This window comes from Hyperolius riggenbachi, chromosome 5 (genome assembly GCF_040937935.1).
Source record: "Hyperolius riggenbachi isolate aHypRig1 chromosome 5, aHypRig1.pri, whole genome shotgun sequence".
Lineage (NCBI taxonomy): Eukaryota > Metazoa > Chordata > Amphibia > Anura > Hyperoliidae > Hyperolius > Hyperolius riggenbachi.
In genome coordinates this window covers 36,938,092-36,965,114 of record NC_090650.1, presented here as the reverse complement: position 1 = coordinate 36,965,114, position 27,023 = coordinate 36,938,092, and the positions used below count along the sequence as shown (strand labels likewise).

The following is a 27,023-nucleotide window of genomic DNA, read 5'->3' as shown; positions in this document are numbered from 1 at the left end:
TTATTCAATTCACTTATTCTCGAACATTTTCTTCTAGAAGATAATTGTCATCTTCTGTTTTAAATAACTTTTTAACACTCTGCAATTGAAATAGTTCCAAAAAGTAGGTGAAAAAAGTAGTGTTGAAAATATTCTGAGCATTTTTTTCCTTGCTGGGTGCAAGGAGCTCACAATCTAATCCCTACCATAGTCATACTGTCAGACACAGAACCTTTATATTGCGCTTTTCTCCTGGCGGACTCAAAGCGCCAGAGCAGCAGCCACTAGGGCGTGCTCTGTAGGCAGTAGCAGTGTTAGGGAGACTTGCCCAAGGTCTCCTACTGAATAGGTGCTAGCTTACTGAGCAGGCAGAGCTGAGATTTGAACCCGGGTCTCCTGTGTCAGAGGCAGAGCCCTTAACCATTACACTATCCAGCCATCCATTGTAGTCTAAAGCCAATTTTAGGGCTGGTTCAGACGGACGCTTGCAGAGCATTTACTGCCAGCGTTCGGGGCTTGGCGTTAAACGCTCCCATTCAAGTGAATGGGAGCGTTTGTACCAAGCTTTTACGCGCATTTGCACGAACGCGGCGTTCGGGTCCCGATTTTCACTGCCGTTTAAGGAGCCCCTGGAAGCTACATGTTGCTTCCAGGGGCGGTTAACCGCGACGGGTAATGTCCCCCTAGGGGAAGAAAAAATGCGACAGCATCCGAACGCAATGCGAACACTGCTGGAAGCCCGAACGCATTGCTGCCGCGACGCCAACGAACGCGACGCCTCCAAATGTCCGTCTGAACCAGCCCTTAGGAGGAAGCCAATTAATTTATCTATATGTTTTTGGGATTCGGGAGGAAACCGGACTGCCTGAAGGAAACCCAGGCAGACACGGGCAGAACATACAAACTCCTTGTAGATAGTGCCCTGACTGGGATTTGAACCCAGCACTGCAACGCGAGAGTGCTATCCATTACCAAACTGTGCTGCTCATTTTAGCACATTCCACCTAAAGTAAGGTGTTCCTTGTTAGTATTACTTTTCTTTCCTTATTTTCATGGCTTTTTGGATGGGTGCCTGAAAAGTGTTATGTAATGAGAAAGTCCATCAATGTGGGTCAATGTGATTGGCTCTAAGTGATCACGCGGTCAGTAGCCAATGAAAGTGGCTCATGATTGCCTTACAGAGCTCTGCCATCATAGAGATGGCAGAGAGAGGGGCCTGCCGTGGCGGGTGCAGAGCGGTGCGATAGCCGGTAGCAGCGGGAGCGTGCGGCAAACAAGTTGAAATCTACGTCCTCAGCCACCTACCGGACGTAGATTTCAACCAACGGGGTCCTCAAGCTGTTAAAGGCAGCGCTGGATTTCCCATAAGGCACTGTAGGCACGTTCCTACAGGCACCTGATGATGGATAGGCGAAATACTCCCCTCCCCCGAGCGCCTCCCTCCCTCCTTCTCTATGCAGAGTCCTGATGAAAGTGTAAATGAGAGGTTACTCACCCTGCTCTCCGCATGATGAAACCTCCCTTCAGTCGGGGGCACCTCTACTGCTTAATACTGAGAATACCTCTGGCTACTTAATATTGAGGGTACTTCTGGTTACCAAATACTAAGGGACACGGAAAGTAAGGGAGAAGTGACAGCTGGGACAGCCAGCACACTTGTGGTTCAGAGGGGGTTTGGAGAGCAAAGTCTAAGGTGCCAGGACATCTCTGCCTATAGGCTCCTGTAATGTAAATATGGGCCTGGTTAAAGGTTATTGTGCTGTTGCTTATTTTTTAGAGCAGAGAGGAAGTTCTGAGTTCAGGTCCGCTTTAAAGTGTAGCTCCCATATGTCATCAAAAAATAAAAGCAATTTCCTTCAGGATAAGTAAAAGCACTGCGAAGATTTAATCAAGTATTTTTTCAACATTACCTACTTTGCTGTGTCTCACCCTGCAGCCCCAGGTTAAAAGGAACTAGATGAATCCATGCATGAGTTGTGGGCAGATGTTTAGCATAATCATTTCCCTGTAGCTGTGAGCACACACTTGGAAACTGGCATAACAAATTCCCTGTAGCTGTGTGATCACTGACACGTATAAATGAAACACACAGTTCAAATGGCAACAAAAACGGGAATCTGGCGAAGCTGCGTCCAACAAAAGTAGCCAATCATTATGGCTGCAAAGCTGATTGGCCATGTCTCAGTCACGATCCACACACACAACATGTCACAGTAATCTCCTAGCAATCACCGGAATACAACAAAGCAAATGGCTAATGCTGAAAATACACAATGAAAAAAAAAATCATATACAAAAACCTTCACACCCCCAAATAAAACAAAACAGGTCCACACACAAAACCTCTAAAATGTAACATGGCTAAATCTATCACTTTGGTTGAATTATGCATGGCCACCTCAGTGGCAGCTACAGGAATTTTTTTTAGGGGGTGCTATGCAGGTGCTGGACCAATTTCCAGGGGTAGTTGATGACCTGTGGCGTGCTAAGCGCGCCGCAGCAAACTTGGCAAAAAATGGGCATGGCCATGGCCAAATGAGGGCGGAGCTAACTGTAATTTAAAGTGAACCCGAGGTGAGAGTGATATGGAGGCTGCCATATGTATTTCCTTTTACACAATACTAGTTGCCTGGCAGCCCTGCTGATCTATTTGGCTGCAGTAGTGAACTGAATTACACCAGAAATAAGCATGCAGCTAATCTTGTCAGTTCTGACAATATTGTCAGAAACCCCTGACCTGCTGCATGCTTGTTCAGGGTCTATGGTTGAAAGAATTCGAAGAAGAGGATCAGCACAGCAGCCAGACAACTGGTATTGCTTAAAAGAAGATAAATATGGCAGCCTCAATATTATTCTCACCTCAGGTTCCTTTTAAAAGTGCAACAAAAACACAGTGGGCCCAAGTTTTGGTCACTCTTTCCCCAGAAAATTCACATAATTGGGCAGGTTTTCTCAAGAAAATACACGTAATGTTAGCAGATTTTCCCAGAAAATACGTTCAATCCTGTCGGCAGATTTGACCAGAAAACATGTTCAATCATGTCGGCAGATTTGCCCAGAGAACATGTTCAACCATGTCGGCAGATTTGCCCGGAAAATACGTTCAGTCCTGTCGGCAGATTTGACCAAAAAACACTTTCAATCGTGGCAGATTTGACCAGAGAACATGTTCAATCATGTCGGCAGATTTGACTAGAAAATACATGTAATCAGATTTTGGCACATTTGCCCAGAAAATACGTGCAATTATGTCAGCAGATTTGCCCAGAAAATACATGCAATCATGTTGGCACTTGGCAGATTTGACTAGAAATAGTAATACATGTAATAATGTCAGCAGGTTTGAGTAGAAATACGTACAATCACGTGGCAGGCAGACCTGGCCAGAAAACACTTCAATCATGTAGCAGAGTTGCCTAGAACATACACCTGGCTGGCTGCCTGTAAATTATAGAAAAAAAATTATTTACTCACTTGAGGAACTCCTGTCCCGCCCCGCCTCCGTCCGGCGCGCAGCTCCCACGATCCTCTGCAGCCAGCAACTGAAACTCCCGCGCTGAGCAGGGCTACAGGAAAATGGCGCCCGAAGCTCTGCACTGCAGACTTGAAGTCTCCAGAAAAGGGCTTCAGATGCCATTTTCCCGTAGCCCTGCTCTGCCGCTGCAGGCTCCTGCTGCTGGTGAACTGACCATGGCGTCTATTAGATGCCAAAAGTCAGTTCACGCCAGGGGGTGCTAATAGGGTGCTTGGAGAATTTTAGGGGGTGCTTCAGCACCCCAAAGCACCCCCCTGGTGCCACCCCTGGGCCACCTTTACCTTAATAGGCACACAATAGATGGCACAAATCACCATACACTGTAATAATGACTAATACTAGAACACATGCTCTTTGTTCTTTCAGTTCGACAGCATCATTTTACTAAAGACAGGTCCTGTCTCACAACATGCTCAGCTTTTACAAAGTGGTGAATGAAAATGTAGATCTTGGGAAAGCTATAGATGTAGTGTACTTGGACTTTGCAAAGGTTATAGGCACAGATGTTCTTGCACCCTAGACTCCGCCCTCCATGAACCCACAAACCCTGGCCGAACCGCACCGCAAGTGTGCTGGCTGTCCCAGCTGTCACTTCTGCCTTACTTATCTTGCCCAACATAGGTAGCTACAGGTACTCCTTAGCATTAGGAAGCCTGAAGTACCCTCAATATTAAGTAGCTAGAGGTGCCCCCAAGTATTAGGTAGCTAGAGCAAGAATTAAGTAGCTAGTGGTGCCCCTGACTGAAGGTAGATCTCAGCAGTGGAATGCAGAGAGCAGGGTGAGTAACGTCTCATTTATGCTCCGCTCAGGGCGCTAGGGGAGGGGAGTAAGCCGCCTTTCCATCATCAGGCGCCTGTAGGCCCGTGCCTACAGTGCCTTATGGTAAATCCGGCCCTGGCCACAATAGCCTGGTGCAAAAGCTAAGGATACAGGAACTAGGAGAAACTGTGTGTATGTGGATAGAGAACTGGTTACTGGATAGAAGGTGTGTTGAGCCAAAATTTTTGTAATTTTGCATTTCCTTAACCTCCTTGCCGGTTATCCTGAGCTCAGCTTGGGGTAACCTGCGTAGGAGGATTTCTCAGGCCCCGCTGGGCCGATGTAAAAACTTTTTTTCTGCACGCAGCTAGCACTTTGCTAGCTGCGTGTAGTTTCCGATCACCGCCGCTCGCCGCCGATTCGGCGCTACCCGCCGCGCCGCCCTCCCCTCCAGACCCCTTGCGCAGCCTGGCCAATCAGTGCCAGGCAGCGCTGAGGGGTGGATCGGGATTCCCTCTGACGTCCCGACGTCCATGACATTGGTGACGTCATCCCGCCTGGTCGCCATGGCGACCGGGGAAGCCCAGCAGCAAATCCTATTCTGAACGGGATTTCCTGCTTACTCTGATCGCCGAAGGCGATCAGAGTGGATAGGGGGATGACGCTTGTCAGCGGCTATCATGTAGCGAGCCCTGGGCTCGCTACATGATGTACAAAAAAAAATAAATTTAAAAAAAGTGTTGCGCTGCCCCCTTGCCGCCAGAATTGTAACGGCAAGGGGGTTAATTACGGACGGTACTACACTAATTCGTAATTGCCATACAAACCGTAATTCGGAACCTCGTAAGCAAAATTTCGGTTTCGTAATTTCGCGTTTCGCCGCAAATTCGTGTTTAACACAAATTTTAGTAATTTCATGTTTTCTATAGAAACAGTTATTTTAGTTACGAAAATGGATGTAATTTCATTTGTAATAGTAATTATGCACATTTAAGTAATGACTAAACTCAGGAAAATCACTCATTGATTGTAATTACTGATAATACAAAGACCCCTGCACATGCTGTCGCTTTAAATGTATCAGGAGGCTCTATCTGCAGCCACTTCTAAGACAGGTGCTCTTTGTCATGGTGCACTTAGCCGTCGTGTTGAGACACTTGGTTTTGGACCTTGCAATATTTGATAATGCAAAGGTCCCTGCACATGCTGTCACTTTAAATGGATCAAGAAGCTCTACCTGCAACCACTTCTAAGGCCTCTTTTCCACTGTTGATAGGCAGTGAAATGCCTCTCAAACTCTCACAACTGCTCACTGCTGCCTGGTAACTGCTTGTTGCTGCCTGGTAACTGCTCACTGCTGCCTGGCAACTGCTTGCTGACGTTTCGTTATTACGAAAATAAATTTTGCGAAATAAAATGTGCGCATAATTTTGCGAAATTCAAGAAATTTCAATTACGACCTCAATCGTAATTTCGTGAATTACGTGAAATTTTGCGTAATTGTAATTATGTAGAAGCTTTCCAGAGGCGCCAATAGAATAAAAGTCACTTAAATGAGCTTAAAACCGATGGGGCAGTGGTGGGCCTATCCCATCCATGCAGACAAAGCAAACAAAGGAAGGACTGTGGCATCAACAGTCAAACAACAACATATTTATACTCCACAGTAAAAATAGGCAACGCGTTTCACGGGCTCAATCCCGCTTCATCAGGCCAATCAAAAAGGAGCATACAGCTTATCAGCATCAAAACCACACTGAGCTCCTCTGTCTAATTGTAATTAGGTCATTACACTCATCACTAATAGAAGGCAAACGGGTCATAATCAAAGTGGGAACCGCAGGGGTCCAATTCTTTTCAATTTATTCAATAATGATTTAGGCTGAATTTTCAACACTAAGACGCATAGGGCTTGATTCACTAACCGGCACTAAGTGTTAGCGCCGGAGTAAAAAAGAGTTTTCCGGCGCTAAGCCGGTTAGTGTGCCTTATCTGAGTTAGTGTGCCTTAAAGAGACACTGAAGCGAAAAAAAAATTATGATATTATGATTTGTATGTGTAGTACAGCTAAGAAATAAAACATTAAGATCAGATACATCAGTCTAACTGTTTCCAGTACAGGAGGAGTTAAGAAACTCCAGTTGTTATCTCTATGCAAAAAAGCAATTAAGCTCTGTGACTTTCAAAGTCGTGGAGAGGGCTGTTATCTGACTTTTATTATCTCAAGTGTTATTGAACTATTTACTTTTTCTCTTCCAGAGGAGAGGTCATTAGTTCACAGACTGCTCTGAAAGAATAATTTTGAATGCTGAGTGTTGTGTAATCTGCACATATTATAGAATGATGCAATGTTAGAAAAAACACTATATACCTGAAAATAAAAATATGAGAATATTTTCTTTGCTGCTAAACTTCTAGTAATTATTCATAGTACACAACCAATTCATTATATCATATATTTTTTTCGCTTCAGTGTCTCTTTAAGTAGCTTTGTGCACGCTAAATAGCTTTGTGCACACTAAAAGATGGACAAAGCTACATCGCAAACTGCAGATAAGGCACACTTACCTCAGATGAGGCACACTAACCTCAGATAAGGTTTACTAACCTCAGATAAGGTTAGCGCTGTAGTTTGTGCCCACTAAGTGATAAGGCACACTAACCAGCTTAGTGCAGGTTAGTGAATCAAGCCCATAGTGACATACTACAACAGGATCTTGACAACATATGGGCAGGCACATGGCAGATGAAATGTAATGTTGATAAATGTCATGCACCTTGGATGTACCAATAGCAGATCATCATATAAAATAAATGTTGTACAGCTGGGAACATCAGACTTGGAGAAGTACCTAGGAATACTGGTTGATAACAAGTTAGGTAATCGTATACAATGTCAAGCAGCGGTAGCTAAAGCAAATACAATTCTGGGATGCATAAAAAGGGAAATAATATCTCAAGATGCTAGTATACTACTCCCTCTGTATAAATCACTTGTGAGGACACATCTGGAGTATGGGATACAGTTCTGGGTACCATACTATAGAAAGGACATTGACCTTCTATAACGGGTACAAAGACGGGCAACTAAATTAATCAGAGAGATGGAAGAGCTCACTTACCAAAAAATGTTGGACAAACTGGACTTATTTAGCTTGGTTAAAAAACAGGAGAGTAGGAAGGATACAGAGGCATGTAATGGTATCACTAACAAGCCTCTGTGTCCAAATCGTTAAAGACCTAAACACATTCCAACTCGGGTACACTTTAAAGTGAACCAGAGGTAAGAGTTATATGAAGGCTGCCATATTTAACTCCTTTTATACAATACCAGTTGCCTGGCAGTCCTGCTGATCTTTTGGCTTCAGTAGTGTCTGAATCACAGCCTTGACAACAAGCATGTAGCTAATCCAGTCAGATTTGAGTCAGAGCACCTGATCTACATGGTTGTTCAGGGTCTATGTCTAAAAGTGTTAGAGGATTAGTATCAGAGGATCAGCAAGGCATCCAGGCAACTTGCATCATTTAAAGAGACTCTGTAACAACATTTTCAGCCTTATTTCTTCTATCCTATAAGTTCCTACACCTGTTCTAATGTGGTCTGGCTTGCTGCAGCCTTTTCTAGTTGCACTGTCTCTGTAATAATTCTAATCTTCTTTTCTTTGTCAAGCCTTGTTGAGGCAGAGAGGAATGCACTGCTCTGCTGTGATAGGGAGAAGTTATACACACCTACTCCACGCCCCCTGCATGCTCTGTGTGTGTGCTGTGTGCATGAGTCCGACAAGGTCTCTGCTCACAGCCAGCTTCTGCAGGCTCAGGAGCTGTGACCTTGTGAACAGGTGGGAGTGCAGAAAGATCAGTTCAGAGCTCAGACAAGCAGCTAAGGCAACAAGTGGTGTAACATTCCAGCAATCAAATCACATTTGAGAGGAGCCTCAGCAAACAGGCACCTGCTCTGATGATGTATTTCCTGTTTGGTGGCCATCTTCATTGTTTACAAAAACAATGAATTGTTGAATGAATGAATGAAGGGGGCTAAGAGAAGACAACAAACAGGCCGGTACATTTATTTATGTAAGATTTTCACAGTACAGATTCTCTCTAAGAGGAAACAAATATGGCAGTCTTCATATACTCACCTCGAGTCCCCTTTAAGTTGCAGCTACTCGGTTAAACTGTTAGAATTCAACAAGGCTCCATCCATAATCATGAGGCAGAACATAAATCTGTGTAAAAAAAGACGGTTTCTGGCCTTAGAAGAGGGGTCAGAAGACTGAAATGATTTTATATTAGTATTAATAATACGGAATGTTTCTAGAATACATTAAAAACGTGCCTAAAGATCTCCCGTCTGCTTTAAGTCAAAAAGAGGAGTTGATTGGCTGGCTTAGGAAGGTCCTCGTTCTCTGTGTGCGTGTAATTACGTATTCCTCTACTGCCCTCGCCAGACCCGCTTCAGTGCTCAATGAACTGTGTTTAACAAATGAGATGAAATCTGTGACGCCGCCACTAATTACCCCGCTCAGAGACGGAAAATAAAAGTAAAACTTTTAAGAGGGGGGGCTTCGAATTTGGCCTTCGGCGATATTGGAGCATAAATCAAAAGCATTGCTGGTCACAAAACAATAAGTTATAGACTCGCATGTAAAATTCATTAAGAGAGCTCATTAATTTTACCGGTTTGCTGAGTCGATCAGCAGGACGGGCAAGATTCCAAGCTAGGAAACCGAGAAACAGCATCTGCGCGTTTAACTTTAATTCACATGTCTGCCGCACGAGTGAAATATTATGAAATGTATCTTAAAATATTGTCATTTGTAGCAGCAGGAGATATAGAGACTGTATAATGTTTTTGTAAAGATAGCGGAATGAGATTTGACACAGTCTTGCTGTGCGCAGCGGTTGCTCCTATCGCTGCACTCTCTACGCCCCAAACCAAAAAGATGTAATGAAGATTCGATGGGCGCGGGTGGATTTCGTAAACAAACGGCAAAACTTAAAGGGAAAATAAAAATTATTAGCAGGAAAAATAGTTTTTCTTATTTTCCCCCCTGCCTGCGGATGAGAACTTTTGAAGTTGGAACTTCACAGGGAATTTTCTCTAGGCCGCCATTGGACGCTGACCTAATTCCTGTCTACGGAATGTATATTTAGCAAACCTGAAGAGCATTAACTCTCAGGCAATATTTGATATTGTGGTTCTGTATTTATCACGGATAATACAGACAGTGGCCTCAATTCACTAAGCTTTATCAAACACTTTATCAAACGTTTGATAATTTACCTCATGGGTAAAATCTCATTTTGAATTCACAGAGGTGTTATAGATATATTGAACATTTTATCAATAAAGCATTCGATAAATATATAACACCTTATTGAATTCAAAATTAGATTTTACCCATGAGGTAAATTATCAAACGTTTGATAAAGTGTTTGATAAAGCTTAGTGAATTGAGGCCATAATGGCTGGTTCAGTTCCAGGAGCAAAAATCACAGAGAACCTTGCATGGGGTGGACAAAAATTGAACTCCCCAATTTTAAAGAGGTGCAATCTCAGAAGAAAAAAACCCCACATATATAAGTAGATAAATACTTGCTCTACTTACATAACATCTGTATTGCACTGTCCACGTTTTGATTTTAGTGATTTTTCTATAGTAAAAGTAAAAAGAGAAAATCCTTCTTAGGAGGATTTTAACTGTGTCTATCTTGATGCCAATCCTGATGTCATTTCCTCCCTTACTCTCCTCGCCTGATTGTGTATGCATTGCCCGCCCTCCTCCCAGTCTTCAGGCACTCCCACTCAGCTCTGCAATAGAAAGTGCATTGTCTCAGCATGAGAAATATTGTCCAATCAGAGAGGAACAGAGTTGTGGGAGAGGAAAACAGGAGGGAAAGAGGCTTCAGCCAATCAGGCTGCATTAGTTAAAGCGGACCCAAGCCAAACATTTTTTTAATTAAAAATATTTAGTTGCACCACTCTGACACCATAAAAATGATTGGAAACTCTGACAAAATTGCTAGGGGGTGTATATTAATAAATTGACAATCTAACACACACCATACAATCTTTAGAAAGATTAAAAAAATATCTGGCATTCCGAATCGATAAAAATCGAAGAAAACAGGAAATCCGATCGGATTTTTCAGTCGTATGAAAAGGCTTTCTTTTTTCGGGAGATCCGATCGTTTTTATCAAATTGCCGTAAAATCGGATCATTTTATTGTATTGTGTGTGGTCACCTTAAGAGAGAGTTATAACTTATAAGAAGAGATAGCTCATACAGTAAAGGTGGCCATAGATGTTGCGATTTGGCTGTATGATCAATCATTCGATTCAATCATTTTATAGGATCGAGAGAGAATTGAGTGTGTTCCTGAATTCCCGATGAAAAGTGGTTGATTTCATGTCGAATCAACCAACTTAGTCGATTGAGCAGGATGGAAGATATTGGCTGATCGCACAGGAATAACATGTTCACATGTCATTCGATCGACTCTGAATTGATTTTTGCATTCAGAGCATGGAGATACAACATCGGACAGATCGAATGTGAAAGTGAATCGCATATGATATGATATCGTTTGTAATGTGTGGGTCACTAGTCTTTCGATCAACCATACTGAAGTCGATTCCTTTGTCGATTGAATTAGAATCACTAGATGTATGGCTTGCTTCAGAGGAATTTTGTGTGTCATTAAATTACTTCTGTTACTTACGCAATATTAAGGTTATTTTTCTTCCCCTATTCATTTATATTGGGATTAAACTATGGGTTGCCTCTAGTGATGAGCGGAAATGCCAATATTCTTTTCGCATTAGTTATTCGAAAATAATGTAAAATTTTACTTTTGGAACGAAAATGCTATCAAAAAATAATTTTTGCAAATTGTTTGTGATTTCTTGCAAGTTTTCTCCCTAAAAAATTACCGCTTTTTGCACTTTTTTCAAATTTTTTGTGTTTCCTCAATTTCTTGCGTTTTTTGTGAATGTTTGCATCAGAAAAAATATTTTTTTTTTTTTTTTTTTTTTACCATGTTGGGAAAATACTATGTATTTTCAGGAATTTTTTCTCAAAATCAAAAATAGCATTTTTGATGCGATAATGATGAAAATTTGCAACAAACACTGCTTGCCTCTGTATTTCATGGTGTGATTAAAGTATTTTGATTGGTCTAAAGATAAACGATTTCCAAATACCAGTTCCACCATGGAAATGTCCCTTCCCATATGCTTTAACCCTCCTAGCGGTCTATTAAAAACCGCCAGGGAGCAGCGCTGCCGTTTTTTTGATATTTTTTTTTTAAATCATGTAGCGAGCCCTACGCTGCTCAGCGGCATCCCCCCAGCCCCTCCGATCGCCTCCGGCGATAGGCGATCAGGAAATCCCGTTCAAAGAACGGGATTTCCTGGAGGGCTTCCCCCGTCGCCATGGCTGGATGACGTCACCGACGTCATGGATGTTGTGACGTCTAAGGGAGACCCAATCCACCCCTTAGCGCTGCCTGGCGCTGATAGGCCAGGTGCTAGCTGTGTTCAGCAAAAAAAAAATTACGCAGATCGGCCCAGCAGGACCTGAGAAAACCTCCTGCGCGGCTTACCCCGAACTACGTTCGTGGTTACCGCCAGGAAGGTTAACAATGTATTTGGCTTCAATATTATTTCAAAAGTCCCTTGCAAGATGCCACTAGGGATGGTCAGAAATGTCCATTTCCGTTTTACAGATTTCTGATTTTCCGATTTTCAAGGAATATTTTATTTGTCATATTTTGCATCAGAGGAGAAAATCCAAAAAACGGAAAAAATCTGAAAGTCTTGTTTTAAAATTACCGTGGTGATCTAATTTTTGTAGAAAAATTCTGCGCTGTTTTGGCCAATGCTTCCGAGTGCTGTGATTGGGCTAAAATTGCTGAGTTGTGATAAATTCGGATTTCCGTTTTCCAGAATTTTCAGTTCCGTGGAATCCGAATAAGCTTCCCTAGATGCCACAGCAGAGAATGATGGTCCCAAATCATACCAAACGTTTCCTTGTCCCAAAATTTTCTTTTAGAAATGAAAAGAGTAACCAGCACAGGAACGTTTTGTGTTTACCTCTCGCCAGTCTAAATTTCCAGTTTTCGACCACAGCATACCTTACTAATAAATTACCAGCCTGTCCTGTTGTGTATGTATTTTCCAGGTTCATTCTTTGTCTCACTCTGCAGATAAGAGGACAATTGATTTTCATTGTGCGTTGAGTTATTTTGGTCAGTGCTAGAATTCAGTCACAACACAATGGTGTTTCTCTTGAGAAATTGGTTAATTTTCAAAGCCGTGATGAGCAGATCGGCCGTGCCTTCGTGCTGTGGGCCCTCAGCTCCCATTGTGTTCTACCCCGCTCCTCATTACCCATGATGCAATCAGTGATGGCTTCTGCAGATAGGATGATGAAGAGCGACTCTCACAGCGAGATATTTCTCTGAAGGCTTCTGGAGTTTTCATAGATAGAGCGTACATTATTCTTCGTCCTTGTGCTTTCTGCAGATAAAAAGTATAGCTAGCCCATGGCCAAATAAATGTGAAACATAGATTTTCACAGCCCCTACTGAAATCCAAGACTTTCGTCTTTTTATCCAGCTTTGGATCTCTTAGTTTCTGAAGGTTAAATTGAAGTTGTTAAAGGGTCATTTTAACTTTTTCACATAGGCGGCCTAAAGTCTCTATTATTATCCTGGAGGTATTAGCCTCGGTGTAACTACAATCCTCTTCCAAATTCCATCAGTTGTCTCTGAGCTATAACCACTTACTGATAAACTGTGCTAGACCATGTCACTAAGATTTAGAAGACTTCTTTTGTATATAATGCTTTATAGACTTAGGACTCATTCACATGAATACCACAATGAGCATTCACATCTACCTTCCTACATCACCTGTTACTTTGTACTACTTTTATTATCAGGGCTTTAACTACCAGGAAAAGGAGGACCCCTGTATAGTGAGAAGGCAGAGGCGTATCTAGAGGGGTGCAGGCAGGGCTGGGTGCAGGCATGGGTGCTATGCCTGCTCCAGTGCTGGGCTGCCCATCCCTGTGCTGTGTTCTATGCCTGCCCCTGTGCTGCACCGGCATGCCTATACCCGTACCTCCCCTTCACCCAGATCTTGTATCAGATTAATTCTGTTATCTGGGGAACATGCTACTTAATTCATGTATGTAGGGCCCACATGGCTTAGTGTTAGAAAAGAGGACAGAGAGGGGATAAGAAGAAACCGTTCTAAAAAAGTAACTTCAGCAATACCCAAAGCCAAAAAACACAGACAACCATAACACATGTACGTGAGAAAGGATGCTGTTTTTTTAATGGGGTAGGGCACAATTTCAGTGTTTGCCATAGGCTCTATATTACCCAGATACACCCCTATGAGAAGGGAGTTTGTGACGTGAAAGTACATTGTTTCTGAGGAAGGGGGGGGGGGGGGAGTAAAACATGAGATAAAAACAATCTTTGTACAGGAACTTCAAACAAGGCATTTTAATTGTTCCAAGTACAGGGGGCATAACTACGGTCCTCTCCAGGCCCTCAGCAAAAATCTGCTGGTTGAGCCCCCCTCCCCCCCCCCCCCTCCCCCAGTGGCTTCTAATTCTCCCTCACAGGTGACAGTAGCTTCCAATTCCTTCCTTCCTTCCCCAAAAGTCACAGTATAAGGTGACAATGGTAAGTTTGATCATAATCTGCTAATTATGATTACGCTAAATTACGATTTGGACATTCGATTGATTTTGCGTAATCCATTCATAGTGACCTGAAATTTTGCATCATTTTATGCCGACTTTAGCAGTTAACAGCAATCTCAAAAAACTACAAGGTAATTTTGAAAAATTATTTTCTTTGAACTTGTTTCCGCTATTCCCCTTAAAATGATTCTTAAGTCAGAAAAAAAGAGTTTTACTCCCCTGGGGCTTCCAATAGCCCCCTGCAGCTGACCGGTGCCCTTGCCGTGTCCCTTCGATCCTCCTGTCCCTGCCGGCAGCCACTTCCGGTTTCGCCGTCATGAGCCGACAGGCTGGGAACGTGAGTGATTCTTCACGTTCCCTGCCACAATTGCGCCCTCTATGCTGCTATAGCATATAGCATGAAGCATATAGCAGCATAGAGGGAGCAGTTGTGGCTGGGAATGCGAAGAATCACTTGCGTTCCCAGCCTGTCGGCTCCTGACGGCGAAACCGGAAGTGGCTGCCGGCGGGGACAGGAGGATCGGAGGGACACGGCAAGGGCACCAGACAGCTGCAGGGGGCTATTGGATGCCCCAGGTGAGTAAAAGTAAATTTTTCCTGACTTAAGGTTCGCTTTAACATAACTGGCACTTTTGGTGACAATGGCATATATGGGGGCCTTGCTATAAACCGCTAAAGTCGGCACAAAATGATGTGAAAATTATGCGAAATTGCAAAATTACTGTTCTTGGTTACATGTAAATACAAAATGTATTACATTTTTTCCCAAAATTACACATTACAATTCTGCATCTTAATTGCGAATTATGATGCTAAATTACAATTATGAGAAATTCGTGCTCATCACTACCCTGCCATTAGGTAGAGCCTGTCATCAAAAGCCACATGGTGATAAGCTGCATGGTGCTGCTAATGAACTACGCTGAAGAGGAGGGAGGAGCACCTGCCCTGCCCCTGGCAGCAGGTAATGTATAATGTTCTACTACTGTTCTGCATGTTAACCAAAGAGCAGACCCACCTAGCCCCAGGGCCCTGTCAAGGTGTGTGAACGTGTTTCCCTGTTTACAATATTTCCCTATTGATCTACAACAGCTTGAGTTGGGAAATTGCAATCCCGGCAATGGCATTCGCTGTAATCTCAGGTAAGCTGCAGTCCAGTAACACCTGGGGATGGAGAGTCACAGGAAAGCCACGTCTGCAGGGGCGGTCCTACCAGAAAGCCACTTGAATCACGTGTTTCAGGTGGCAAAATCCAGGGGGTGGCATTAGCAATGGTACATGCTAGACTGGCTTCAGCATGTAGCATTGTTGTAGTGTGTTGTGTTGGTGGTATAATGGTTAGGATAGCAGCCTACCGAGCACTAGACCTGGGTTCTATTCCCGGCCAATGTGAGTTGGCTTTTGACATGCTACAAATCCTTAAAGGGATACTGTAGGGGGGGTCGGGGGAAAATGAGCTGAACTTACCTGGGGCTTCTAATGGTCCCCCGCAGACATCCTGTGCCCGCGCAGCCACTCACCGATGCTCCGGCCCCGCCTCCGGTTCACTTCTGGAATTTCAGACTTTAAAGTCTGAAAACCACTGCGCCTGCGTTGTCATGTCCTCACTCCCCCTGATGTCACTAGGAGCGTACGGTGCAGGCACAGATCATACTGGGCCTGTGCAGTACGCTCCTGGTGACATCAGCGGGAGCGAGGACACGGCCACACAGGCGCAGTGGTTTTCAGACTTTAAAGTCAGAAATTCCAGAAGTGAACCGGAGGCGGGGCCGGAGCATCGGTGAGTGGCTCCGTGGGTACAGGATGTCTGCGGGGGACCATTAGAAGCCCTGGGTAAGTTCAACTCATTTTCCCCCAACGCCCTTACAGTATCCCTTTAAGCAAGCTCATTTTTCTCTTGGATTGATCATAATGGTACATGCTAGGCTGACTTCAGCATGTAGTGTTGGTGGTGGTATAGTGGTGAAGTGAGCTACCTACCACACACTCAGACCTGGGTTCAATTCCCAGCCAAGGTATGTAAGCTGGCTTTTGAAATACTACAATTCCATGGAAGATGAGACCCTCCTCCCTCCGGAAGGAGGGAGGAAGGAGGAGGAAAGGAGGGAGGAAGGGAGACAGACAGACAGGTTATCAGGCAGAAATTAGTTAGGTGGGGAAATAAATTTGAATTCCGTAAAATTCCGCGGAATTCCGTTTTACAGCTATATCAATTCCGTTCCGTCATATCGGAACCGGAATCACCAAATTCCGGCTGAAATTGCGGAATTTACAATTCCGCGGAATCCAGCGACCATCCCTAGTGCCTACCTCTTCTACTCTCTCCTGCCCCCCTTCCTGGTACACACTCTACCCTTCTCATCCACGCTTCACTGAATCCCCGTCCTCATTCGACTGATGGCACCTACCGCGCTTCCCTATGACATCATAAGCAGGCAAGGTGTTGCCTCTTATTGAGGCATGTAATGGTAAAAGCCCATCACTGGCCAGAGATCATCATGGCCAGTCAGAGGGGAAGCTTTGGCACGCAACCAAAGAGGCGGGAGTGCTGGCACCAGACCGCCCAATCACAGCCGCCCGATGCTCCTTTTGCTCACTGGTGCTGATGGTCTCGCGGGCGGGACCACAGCACCGTCATTGGGCCAATGATGACTGCCCTCGATCAGTAGCAGTGGCATCCTCCAAGGTTTGTCTCAGGCAGCAGAAAGTCTTGAACTGACCCTGCACGTCTGGGAATGCATCTTTTCTTCCAGAAAGAATCAATAGTCTTGGAAAGGCAGATTCTCCTCCACTGGGCTGGATATGAATTATTTGTGAGGTGGAAAGCGCAATCTCTCATTCCCAGGTTCCTCTCAGACAGACAGATGGGGAATATTTCTGCTTCAAACCTAGTAAATTCAATGCGCTCCTTTTCTTTATCTTGGCAGAGAAAAGAGGTAGAAATGATGAAGGTTTACAATAATACGGCAATAAAAGAAAAATTTATGGTAATGATTAAAAAAATATAGCCAGTTTGTTAGGAAGGAAAGTACACAATAAGGACAGGTGTTGTGTGCAAAACAATTCAGAAAATAACTGTTTATTTTGTTTCAAAATTTCCTTGTATTGGTATATACCGTACTGAGAACTTTATGAGGAACATTATAATAATACTGAGTAGAGCCTCCTTTTCTCGCAAAGCAGCGTCACCTCTTCCTGGCCTGGTTTCCACAATATTCTGACTCTTTTCTTTGAGATTTCGGTACACGATGGGGTGATGCAAGTTCTGCAGGTTCATCAGGTTAAAGGGGTACAGAGGCGCACAGGTATTAATAAAACTAGGTTAAATGCACTAAAATCATTAAGAGTTTGGTAGCTTACCTCAATTATGACAGTCTCATAAGAGAAAAGATTTATTTAGCACATGCAACGTGTTTTGTGGGTCCAGTTCCCACTTCCTCAGGCCAATAGAAGTGCCAAAGCTGTGTTTAGCCAATAGCATTGAGGCAGTCATTGCTATCGGCTAACCACAGCTTTGTCCTGTATATATGCCCCACCCCATCATGGTTGGAAGGGTCCCTCCTGGCCTCGCTTGGTTGACACGAGTGTGAGAGCCATTCCATCATATCAGAGTCTCTTTGTTCTGTGAGCTTATACTTCTGTAGTGTATGCACTGTTCCTGATTTTTTACATAGTGTTTCTTCAATATACCCTCCATTTTTGCAAACTTACAACTGGTGTGCAGGTCCTATTCTTTTACATTGATTTACTAGGGCTGTGTGCTCGATTTACCAGACCTAGCGCCCTTGGCTATCTTTGATAATTGATGTACTTGTAGGTGTGCAAACCTTTGTCTAATTGTAGCCACTCCCTTTTGCAACAAGGAGAGTGACCGCATCCAGTTCCATCTGGCCACTCCGAGTGGAGTCGGGTTTATTGTCTATACCTGCTTCCAGTGGTTGGTTGCCCCATTGCAACCCTCTTTTATGAACAGCCATTTACCTTTCTTTGCTTATATCAAAACTTGCTACGCTATTTGGGCTCCCGTTGTGTTTGTGTCTTTTTCTCCAATAGGGTGTCCTGGCACCCCACCTGTCCCAAGGTTCATCAGCTGTACACTTATGCTAGGTATCTCTGGATTTACTACATCTCCAACCACCCCAGTCTGGACTGCTGACACATAGTAGGGTAGTTCCCTAGAGTGATAGGACCTGACAGGCCTCAGTGTGAATTTCCAGTTTGAGAGGAGCATGGGATGTTTGTTTGCTTGATTGGCTGACTGGTGTGGGTAGTGTAGGTTCCTTTTGATAGGAGGACCTCATCACGGTGAAAGGGTCTAGCAAGAAATCCTTTGCATGCAAACCATTTTGGAAGCGAACATCCTCCATAAGTGCAACTGAATTTAAATTTCATGCAAAATAGTGCAACTGAGTGCAAATTATTTTTATCATTACTAGAGGTTACTGCCTGATGTGAGTGAGTGCAGAGGGTTAATTGTGCATGGTGCAAATTGAGTAGTGGGACTGTGTTCTCCTATCGTTAGGACTGGTACAATTGTTGTGCACTACCCAGGCTTGGCGTTACATCACAGGAGCCTATAGGCACAGATGTCCTGGTACCCTAGACTTCACCTTAAATGTATCTACAAACCCCCACCGAACTGCACCACAAGTGTGCTGGCTGGCCCAGCTGTCACTTCTGCCTTACTTGCCTAGCCTGTCATAGGTAGCTACAGGTGTCCCTTAGTATGAGGTAGCCAGAGATTCCCTCAGTATTAAGTAACTAGAGGTGCCCCTGACTAAAGGGAGATGTGGGCAGTGGAATGCCAAGAGCTGGGAGAGTAACCTTTCATTTCCGCTCTGCTCAGGACTTTGCATAGGGAAGCAGGGAGGGAGGGAGATGCTAGGGGAGAGGAGTGAGCCACCTTTCCATTATCAGGCGCCAATAGGCACTTGCCTACAGTGCCTTATGGTAAATCCGGCCCTGGCACTACCTGCGCACAGCAAAATTACCATCCTCTCATTCATCAGGCCAAGTGCTACTATGCCGATCTGAAATTTACAGCAAAAGCATCTACATATGCTGAGATCCCCATTGGTCTTTTTATCTAGACCAGTGATGGCTAACCTTGGCACTCGAGCTGTAGTGGAACTACAAGTCCCATGAGGCATTGCAATACTCTGACAGCTCTAAGCATAACTAAGGGAGGCAGAGGCATGATGGGATTTGTAGTTTTGTCACAGATGGAGTGCCAAGGTTAGCCATCACTGATCTAGACCGATGATAATTTTTGGCAAGAAAGGATTATTAGTGGTCAGAGCCTGTGGACCAAGATTTAGATTTGGAATCTAATTTGTAGCGACGGGGGTTTCCGCTCCCCTCTTGCAGTGCACCCCCTGATGTCAAGAATTATGTGAGGTAGTATTGTTCAGGCTGGCAAGCCTCCTTGAGGGCTCAGTCAGAGTGGGCATTGGGCAATAGGGATGCTCGTTCGGATTACGTGGAGTTGAAATTTCTGCATTTCCAATCGGAAATTGGCATTTCAGATCGGAATTTAGGAATTCCGGGGAAATCTGATTTACCGCAACTTGGGCATTTTAGCCCACTCACAGAACTCGGAAGCATTACACCAATCAGCGAATGTAGAATTTTTTCTCAAAAATCGCATTACCGCTGTCATTTTAGACAAATCACAAGATTCCAGTTTTCTGATTTTTTTCTTAATTATTTTTTTTTTTTTTATTTGCATTCTCTGATGCAAAAAGAAAGGACAAATAAAATACTCATCGGAAATTAGAAAAATCAGAAAAACAGCAATCGGAAGACGGAAATAGGCAATGGCGCAAAACGGAATTGCCGCGGAATTGGAAATAGGCATTTCTGATCATCCCTAGTGGGCAATACCAGCGTGCATAGGGGATAACAGACTCAAAAAGTTTGGAACATCAGCAGCGGGAAAAAGGACAAGAGCGAAAGCAAGAGCAGTAGAGACCCAGGGATTGGGGAGGGGCAGGGTTTGGTGAAGGGGGAGAGGGGCGGGGTTAGGGGTGGGCGCACAAGACCTAAATTTGTTTTGGTTCTTAATCGGTGTTGTTTGTAAATTTTCGCATTGAAAATCCTAATTTCGATTTGAGGAAAAAAATCCAGATTTTTCCTGCAAAAATGCAAAAAATCGATATTTGCCCACGAAAACTGCAAAAAACAATATTTATACGCTACAATATTTTGTACTGTGAAAATTTGCAATATACTCGAAAACAACAAAACCTATTTTGGTTGGATTTTTTGCAAAAAAATCGAATTCAACATTATTTTTGCGAGAATTAATGTGAAAAGAATATTGGCATTTTCGCTCATCACTGTTCATAATGGAGTCAGCTATGTTTCCTTGTTCTTTAAGGTTAAAATGGAGGATTCAGTTTTTTTTCCAGCCTAAACTGTTTTGACTGCATAGCCATTTGTGCGTTAACTCCAGTCCCCTTTTTTATTTCAAGTTCTCACCTAAAACTTAGCTGCGTATTCCTGTCTCTTGCAGATGAAATAAGATGACCCGGATGAGCATATATTGTAGATCTGACGACTTGTCCAGCTTACAAACCCAGCAGTACATAACTTGTGTAGCTAAAGCTTTGAACAGCGCCTGTAAAAGTTAGCAGCCCGTTGAAGCCATTGTGTTCGCATTGCACAAGGTAATACCCTCCATTTGTCTTTTTGCCTTTATGTGCACTATTTTATCTCAAGGATAGGATCAGAACTGAAGTGAGAGAGTCAGGCGTTGTGAATGCTTAAATGATGACATGGAAAATGGTCTGTAGCTTCTGTATTTTGTCTGAAAATTTAAAGAGGAACTGTAGTAAAAATAACGTAATGAATAAAATTGCTTCTTTTTTACACTATTCATTTATAGATTATTTAGCCAGAGTTTGCCCAGTGTAATTTTTTTCCTCTCCCTGATTTACATTTTGAAATGTATCACTGGTGGTGACATCTTTAATTCTGCCAGGTAATCTGTACAAAATGTTCGTTAATGAGAGTTCTATGAACAGAGGGAGCTGTTGCTTGCTTGGCATTTGGCAAAAGCCATTATTTCTCACAATGCATCGAGGTTCACAGGCAGCAAACTGTCATGACCATGGTCATGACATCACACTTGTGGGAGGGGATTCACCACAATATCAGCCATACAGACCCCACTGATGCTCTATTTGAGAAAAGGTAAAGACTTCTCGTAGGGGAGAGGGTATCAAATATTGATTGGAATGAAGTTCAATCCTCGGTAAAATAACGATACAGTTGTACAGAGGCGCCAGAAGAGCAAAACAATTACTTTAAAAAGGTTTAAAATGAAGTGGGTTGTGTTGGACTTATCCCTCCAAAGCTGACAAGAAAAGTTGCTAATTTCAACAACAAAAAGTTTATTTACATACACCAGATGGGTGCAACGCATTTCGCGGGTATATCCCACTTCCTCAGGCAATACAAGGGAGCATATAACTGTATGACAGAAAAAAACTAAGGCTAAGTAACAAATAACAATATGATTGGAGTGTACATATCTATAAGCAGACATACATATTCAACTTTTTCTAAAAAATTATGAATAAATCCATCCTGGTTCCTTAGTTTATACTATATCTATACATAAATATAAACAAATATATATACACACAAACATAAATACATATACACACATACCACATGTGCGGTGATTAAGCATGCACATAAGTGTACATAAAAGCGCATGCAAAAATGTACAGTGGTCTGTATTAAGAGAGGGGGGAGGGGAGGGAAAAAAAGGGTGAACAATGTGTTGAGTTCCGTATGGGACCCTATGTTATCAACATTGATTGGTTGGATAAAAATATTCCTGTAATGATCGGTGTCAGCACACAGAGAGAATCTGATTGTTGATGATCTGCAGTATCACCAAGAATACAGATGTATACCTGATTATGGATGATCTGCAGAATCACCAATAATACAAGTATGACTAACCTCTGGACACCTAATGAGTAATGTGACTGATGAACTGTAGGCTATCTCCCGAGGAGCGGGAGATATAAGTAACTCGGCTAAGAGCCACCTGAGGGGCAGGTGGCCCTGGGCGTTGCAGACACTATCTCTTAGATAGTGAGGACCTGGTAACCAGGGATAACAGAATTTAGATGGTGAACTGTACTGCAGCCAAAGGAGGTGACCACTGGCTGCTAACAGGCCGGGCTCCCTGAGGTGCAGGAGTCCTGGTTGCAGCTGACACCTGGTGGAATGATGTCACTGCTAATACTGATAAACTGAACACTCAGAGAGAGTGACAGCTAGGATGGTCGGGCAGGCCAGGTCGGCAACACACGAGCAGATGAGGTACAGAGACAGAAGACTGATTCGGTAACCGGGTACAGGCAGGGTCTGGCAACAGATAGACAGATATGCAGAGGTACCGAATCAAAAAGCAAGAGAAAGGTCGACAGAGCAAATAGACTAGACTGGGATGTGAGCTCCTTGATCTCGACACCCGGGAACTAGTCTAGAGTATAACACAGTATTAACACAGAGTCCCTAAGCTTGGGTGTGAGGTCCTTGGTCACAACACCCTGGAACTGGTCTAAGGTATAACACAGCAATGACACAGTATCCCTAAGCTTGGGTGTGAGGTCCTTGGTCACAACACCCTGGAACTGGTCTAAAGTATAACTCAGCATCTTCCCACCAGGCTTCCCAGGATGTGAGTCATGAAATTCTTTCTTTAATTCCTCCGCATGCATGCGACAATCTGGCACCCAAGTTCTTTCCTCCACAGCATATCCTTTCCAGTGGACCAGATACTGTATGGAATTCTGCACTAAGCGAGAGTCCAGGATCTTTTCAATCGCATATTCTGGTTGGTCATCAACCAACACAGGGGGGGGGGGGGGGGAGAGAGGAATCCACGTGCACTGCTGGCTTCAATAGAGACACATGGAATGATCTCACACCTCTCATACTGGCTGGGAGATCAATCGCATAAGTGACATTATTAATTTTCTTGGACACTGGGAATGGTCCTATAAATCTAGGACCCAGTTTGGGTGACAGCTGCTTCAAGGCCAAATGCCGAGTGGATACCCACACTAGATCTCCTGGAGAAAACTTCCACTCTACAGACCGCCTCTTATGTACCTGCTTTTTCTGGGTTTGGAAAGCTTTCCCTAGGTTCCTCTTAACCATTCCCCAAATTTCCTTTAAAGCTCTCTGCCAATCTCCAGAGCCGGGAATGGTGTGGATGCCACCGGCAATGGAGCAAACTTCGGTGATCTTCCCGAGACCACCTGAAATGGGGAAAATCCTGAAGAGGAGCTTTTCAGGTTGTTGTGCGCAAATTCTGCGAACGGCAACAATTTTACCCAATCAGATTGCGCATCCGCAACATAACATCTGAGGAACTGTTCTAGGGATTGGTTAACTCTCTCGGTCTGGCCATTGGTCTGTGGGTGGTAGCCTGATGAGAAAGCAAGGTCCATACCCAGTTGATGGCAAAAGGCTCTCCAAAACTTAGAAACAAATTAGACTCCTCGATCTGACACTATGTTTTCCGGAATGCCATGCAGCCGGAAAATATGCTGGATGAAGAGATCAGCCAATTCCTGGGCCGAGGGGAGTCCTTTCAAATGAATAAAATGAGCCATCTTACTGAATCTGTCCACTACCACCCAAATGACCGTCTTGCCCGCAGACCTGGGGAGTTCACGCACAAAATCCATGGACACATGGGTCCATGGTTCACTTGGGACTAGCAAGGGTTGCAAAGTACCAACAGGGGCCCGACGAGAGGGTTTACTCCTAGCACACACTGCACACTCTCTTACAAACTCCTTACAATCTGTTGCCAGTGAAGGCCACCAAGCACATCTGCCCAGTAAATCCTGAGTTCTGGTGGCCCCGGGATGACCAGCATTTTTATGGGAATGAAACAGTTGCAAGAGTTGTAGACGGAAGGGCAGTGGTACAAATATGACCCCATCAGGCTTCCCCTCTGGAACATCCTGTTGGTAAGGACTCAGAGTGACTGTCCAATCCTTCCAAGTCTCAGTGGCTGCCAGAACTACCTTCTGAGGTAGAATGGTCTCAGGGGCTGAGGGCTGTATTTTTTCGGGCTCGAAACACCTGGACAAGGCGTCGGCCTTGATGTTTTTACTACCAGGAGTATACGTAATTACAAATCTGAATCTTGCAAAGAACAGGGACCATCGGGCCTGACGGGGGCTAAGTCTCTTGGCAGTTGGCACCCTCTATGTACTCCAAATTCTTATGATCAGTGTAAACTGTGATATTATGTTCTGCACCTTCTAGCCAGCGTCGCCATTCCTCAAAAGCTAATTTGATGGCTAAAAGCTCCCGATTGCCTATGTCGTAGTTTTTCTCTGCGGGTGAAAACCTATGAGAAAAGTAGGCACATGGGTGGAGTTTGCCCTGTAAACCTGAACTCTGAGACAATACAGCTCCCACCCCCACCTCTGAAGCATCAACCTCCACGATAAAAGGAAAGGTGACATCAACATGTCTCAATATAGGTGCGGAACAGAACAGTTTTTTCAGTGTAGAAAAGGCAGCATGGGTCTCTGCTGACCAGTGGTGAGTATCAGCCCTTTTCTTGGTGAGACTGGTGAGGGACGAGACTATGGTAGAGTACCCCTTTATGAACCTCCTGTAGTAGTTGGCGAAACCCAGAAATCTCTGGAGTGCCTTCAGTTCTACAGGCTGAGACCACTCCAGGACAGCAGAAACCTTCCCTGGATCCATAGAGAGGCCGGATGTAGAGATAATGTACCCCAGGAAGGCAACCAAGGTCACCTCGAAGAGGCATTTCTCTAGTTTGGCATAAAGCAGATTCTGTCTTAACTTCTCTAGAACAAACCTAACATGCTTGCGGTGTTCCGAGAGATTGGATGAAAAAATCAGTATATCGTCCAGATAGACTAGGACGAACTTCCCCAACACCTCCCTGAATACCTCATTAGTCAACTCCTGGAAGATGGCCGGGGCGTTACACAACCCGAAGGGCATCACCAGATACTCGTAATGCCCGTCGGGGGTGTTAAAGGCCGTCTTCCATTCGTCACCATCCCTAATACGAACTAGGTTGTAAGCACCTCTCAGATCTAGCTTTGAGAAAATCTTGGCGTTGGTCACCTGGGTGAATAAATCGACAATCAAGGGTAACGGATAACGATTTTTCACTGTGATCTTGTTTAAGCCTCGATAGTCAATGCAGGGACGGAGGCCTCCATCTTTTTTCTTTACAAAAAAGAATCTTGCCCCTGCTGGTGAACGAGAGGGACGGATGAACCCTTCAGCCAAGTTTTCTCTGATGTATTCCTGCATAGCTAGCTTCTCAGGCCCAGACAGATTATAGAGGTGACCCCTGGGAGGCATACAACCAGATCTCAAATCGATGGGACAGTTGAAGGTACGGTGGGGGGGGGAATTTATCTGCTGATTTGGAACAGAACACGTCATCAAATTCTGCGTATTGTTTTGGCACACCTTTAATCATAATCTTGGTGTTACCCACGGTTACTTTCGCTAAACAATGATGATAACAATGGGTAGACCAGCTCGTTAGCTGACCTGAAACCCAATCTATCTGAGGAGAGTGAAGTTGTAACCATGGCATGCCAAGAATGACGGTAGAGGTTGCCATACGCAGAACCAAAAACTGCAGATTCTCCTTATGTAGCACCCCAACACTGAACCTCAAATTCGGGGTTCAAGACAGAGGGTGTCTACTTTGCAGAGGAGAGTCATCTACAGCAGTGACCAAAACCTGTTGGTCTAATGGGAGTATAGGAATCCCCAAGTTTTTTGCAAACTCGTAATCTATAAAGTTAGCTGCAGAACCAGAGTCTATGAAAGCTTCAGTGGTAACAGTCTGGCCCTCCCATGTGACTGAACAGGGAAGGAGCAAACGATTGTTGTTTAGAGGTAAAGACTGCGCGCCTAGGGTATTACCTCTCACTACACCTAGGCGGCAGCGTTTCCCGACTTCTTGGGACAATTCTGCACCTTATGACCCTCCTCTGCACAGTATAAACAGAGTTGTTCTGTTTTCCTGCAATTCCTCTCCACCCATGTCAATTTGGACTGTCCAATTTGCATTGGCTCTGGCGGAGATGAGACAGGTGGAGGAGAGGCGTAGGAGACATATCTTACAGTGTTCTTACCGCGGGTTTGTTTGTGATAGCGTAATCGGCGATCAACCCATACTGCTAACGCGATAGCCTCATCAATAGTTTTAGGTTCAGGGTTTCCCAACATCAAATCTGAGATTGCGTCTGACAACCCTGAAAAAAAACACTCTAATAATGCAAATGACCCCCATCTGGCTGACACAGACTACTTCCTGAATTCAGCTGCATAGACTTCTACCGGATCCTTGCCTTGACGCAAAGTCTTGAGCTTCCGCTCAGCAGTAGAGGCAATGTCTGGATCATCATAAATTATGGCCATGGCCTTGAAAAATTCCTCAACTGACGTTAAAGCCTCATGCCCTTCCTGCAGGCTATATGCCCAAGTCTGAGAATCTCCTGACAGAAGGGCTTTAATAAAAGTAACTCTCTGTGCCTCAGTTCCTGATGAATTGGGTCTCGGTTCAAAATACGACATTACTCGATTTTTAAAGTTCTGAAAGTCAGATCTATGGCCAGAAAACCTTTCGGGTACAGACATGCGTAAGTCTGTAACTGGAGGAGATCGCACTGTGTTTACAGCCATCTGAAGGACATGTATGGACCTAGACAATGCTGTGATCTGGGTCTGATGACCGTCCAGCACCCTGATGAAATTTTCCACCGAGGTGGTGAGTGCATCAAGACGGCTGTTAAGTGCGTCCATTTTGTTTTTCAGGTCTGCCGTTCTGTAATGATCGGTGTCAGCACACAGAGAGAATCTGATTGTTGATGATCTGCAGAATCATCAACAATACAGTGCTACGTAATATGTTGGCGCTTTATAAATACAATAAATAAAATAAATAAAATACAGATGTATACCTGATTATGGATGATCTGCAGAATCA

The 27,023-nt window shown here is 44.1% G+C and overlaps 1 long non-coding RNA gene across 2 annotated transcripts in view; it reads left to right on the top strand.

Annotated features, from left to right (window-relative positions):
- LOC137518128 (uncharacterized) overlaps nucleotides 1-27,023 on the top strand; it is a 210,746-nt gene that overhangs the window by 73,963 nt on the left and 109,760 nt on the right. For both annotated transcript variants that reach the window (XR_011020747.1, XR_011020746.1), the window contains one exon: nucleotides 20,508-20,661. This is a non-coding gene — a long non-coding RNA (uncharacterized lncRNA). The remainder of the gene's footprint in view (nucleotides 1-20,507; nucleotides 20,662-27,023) is intronic.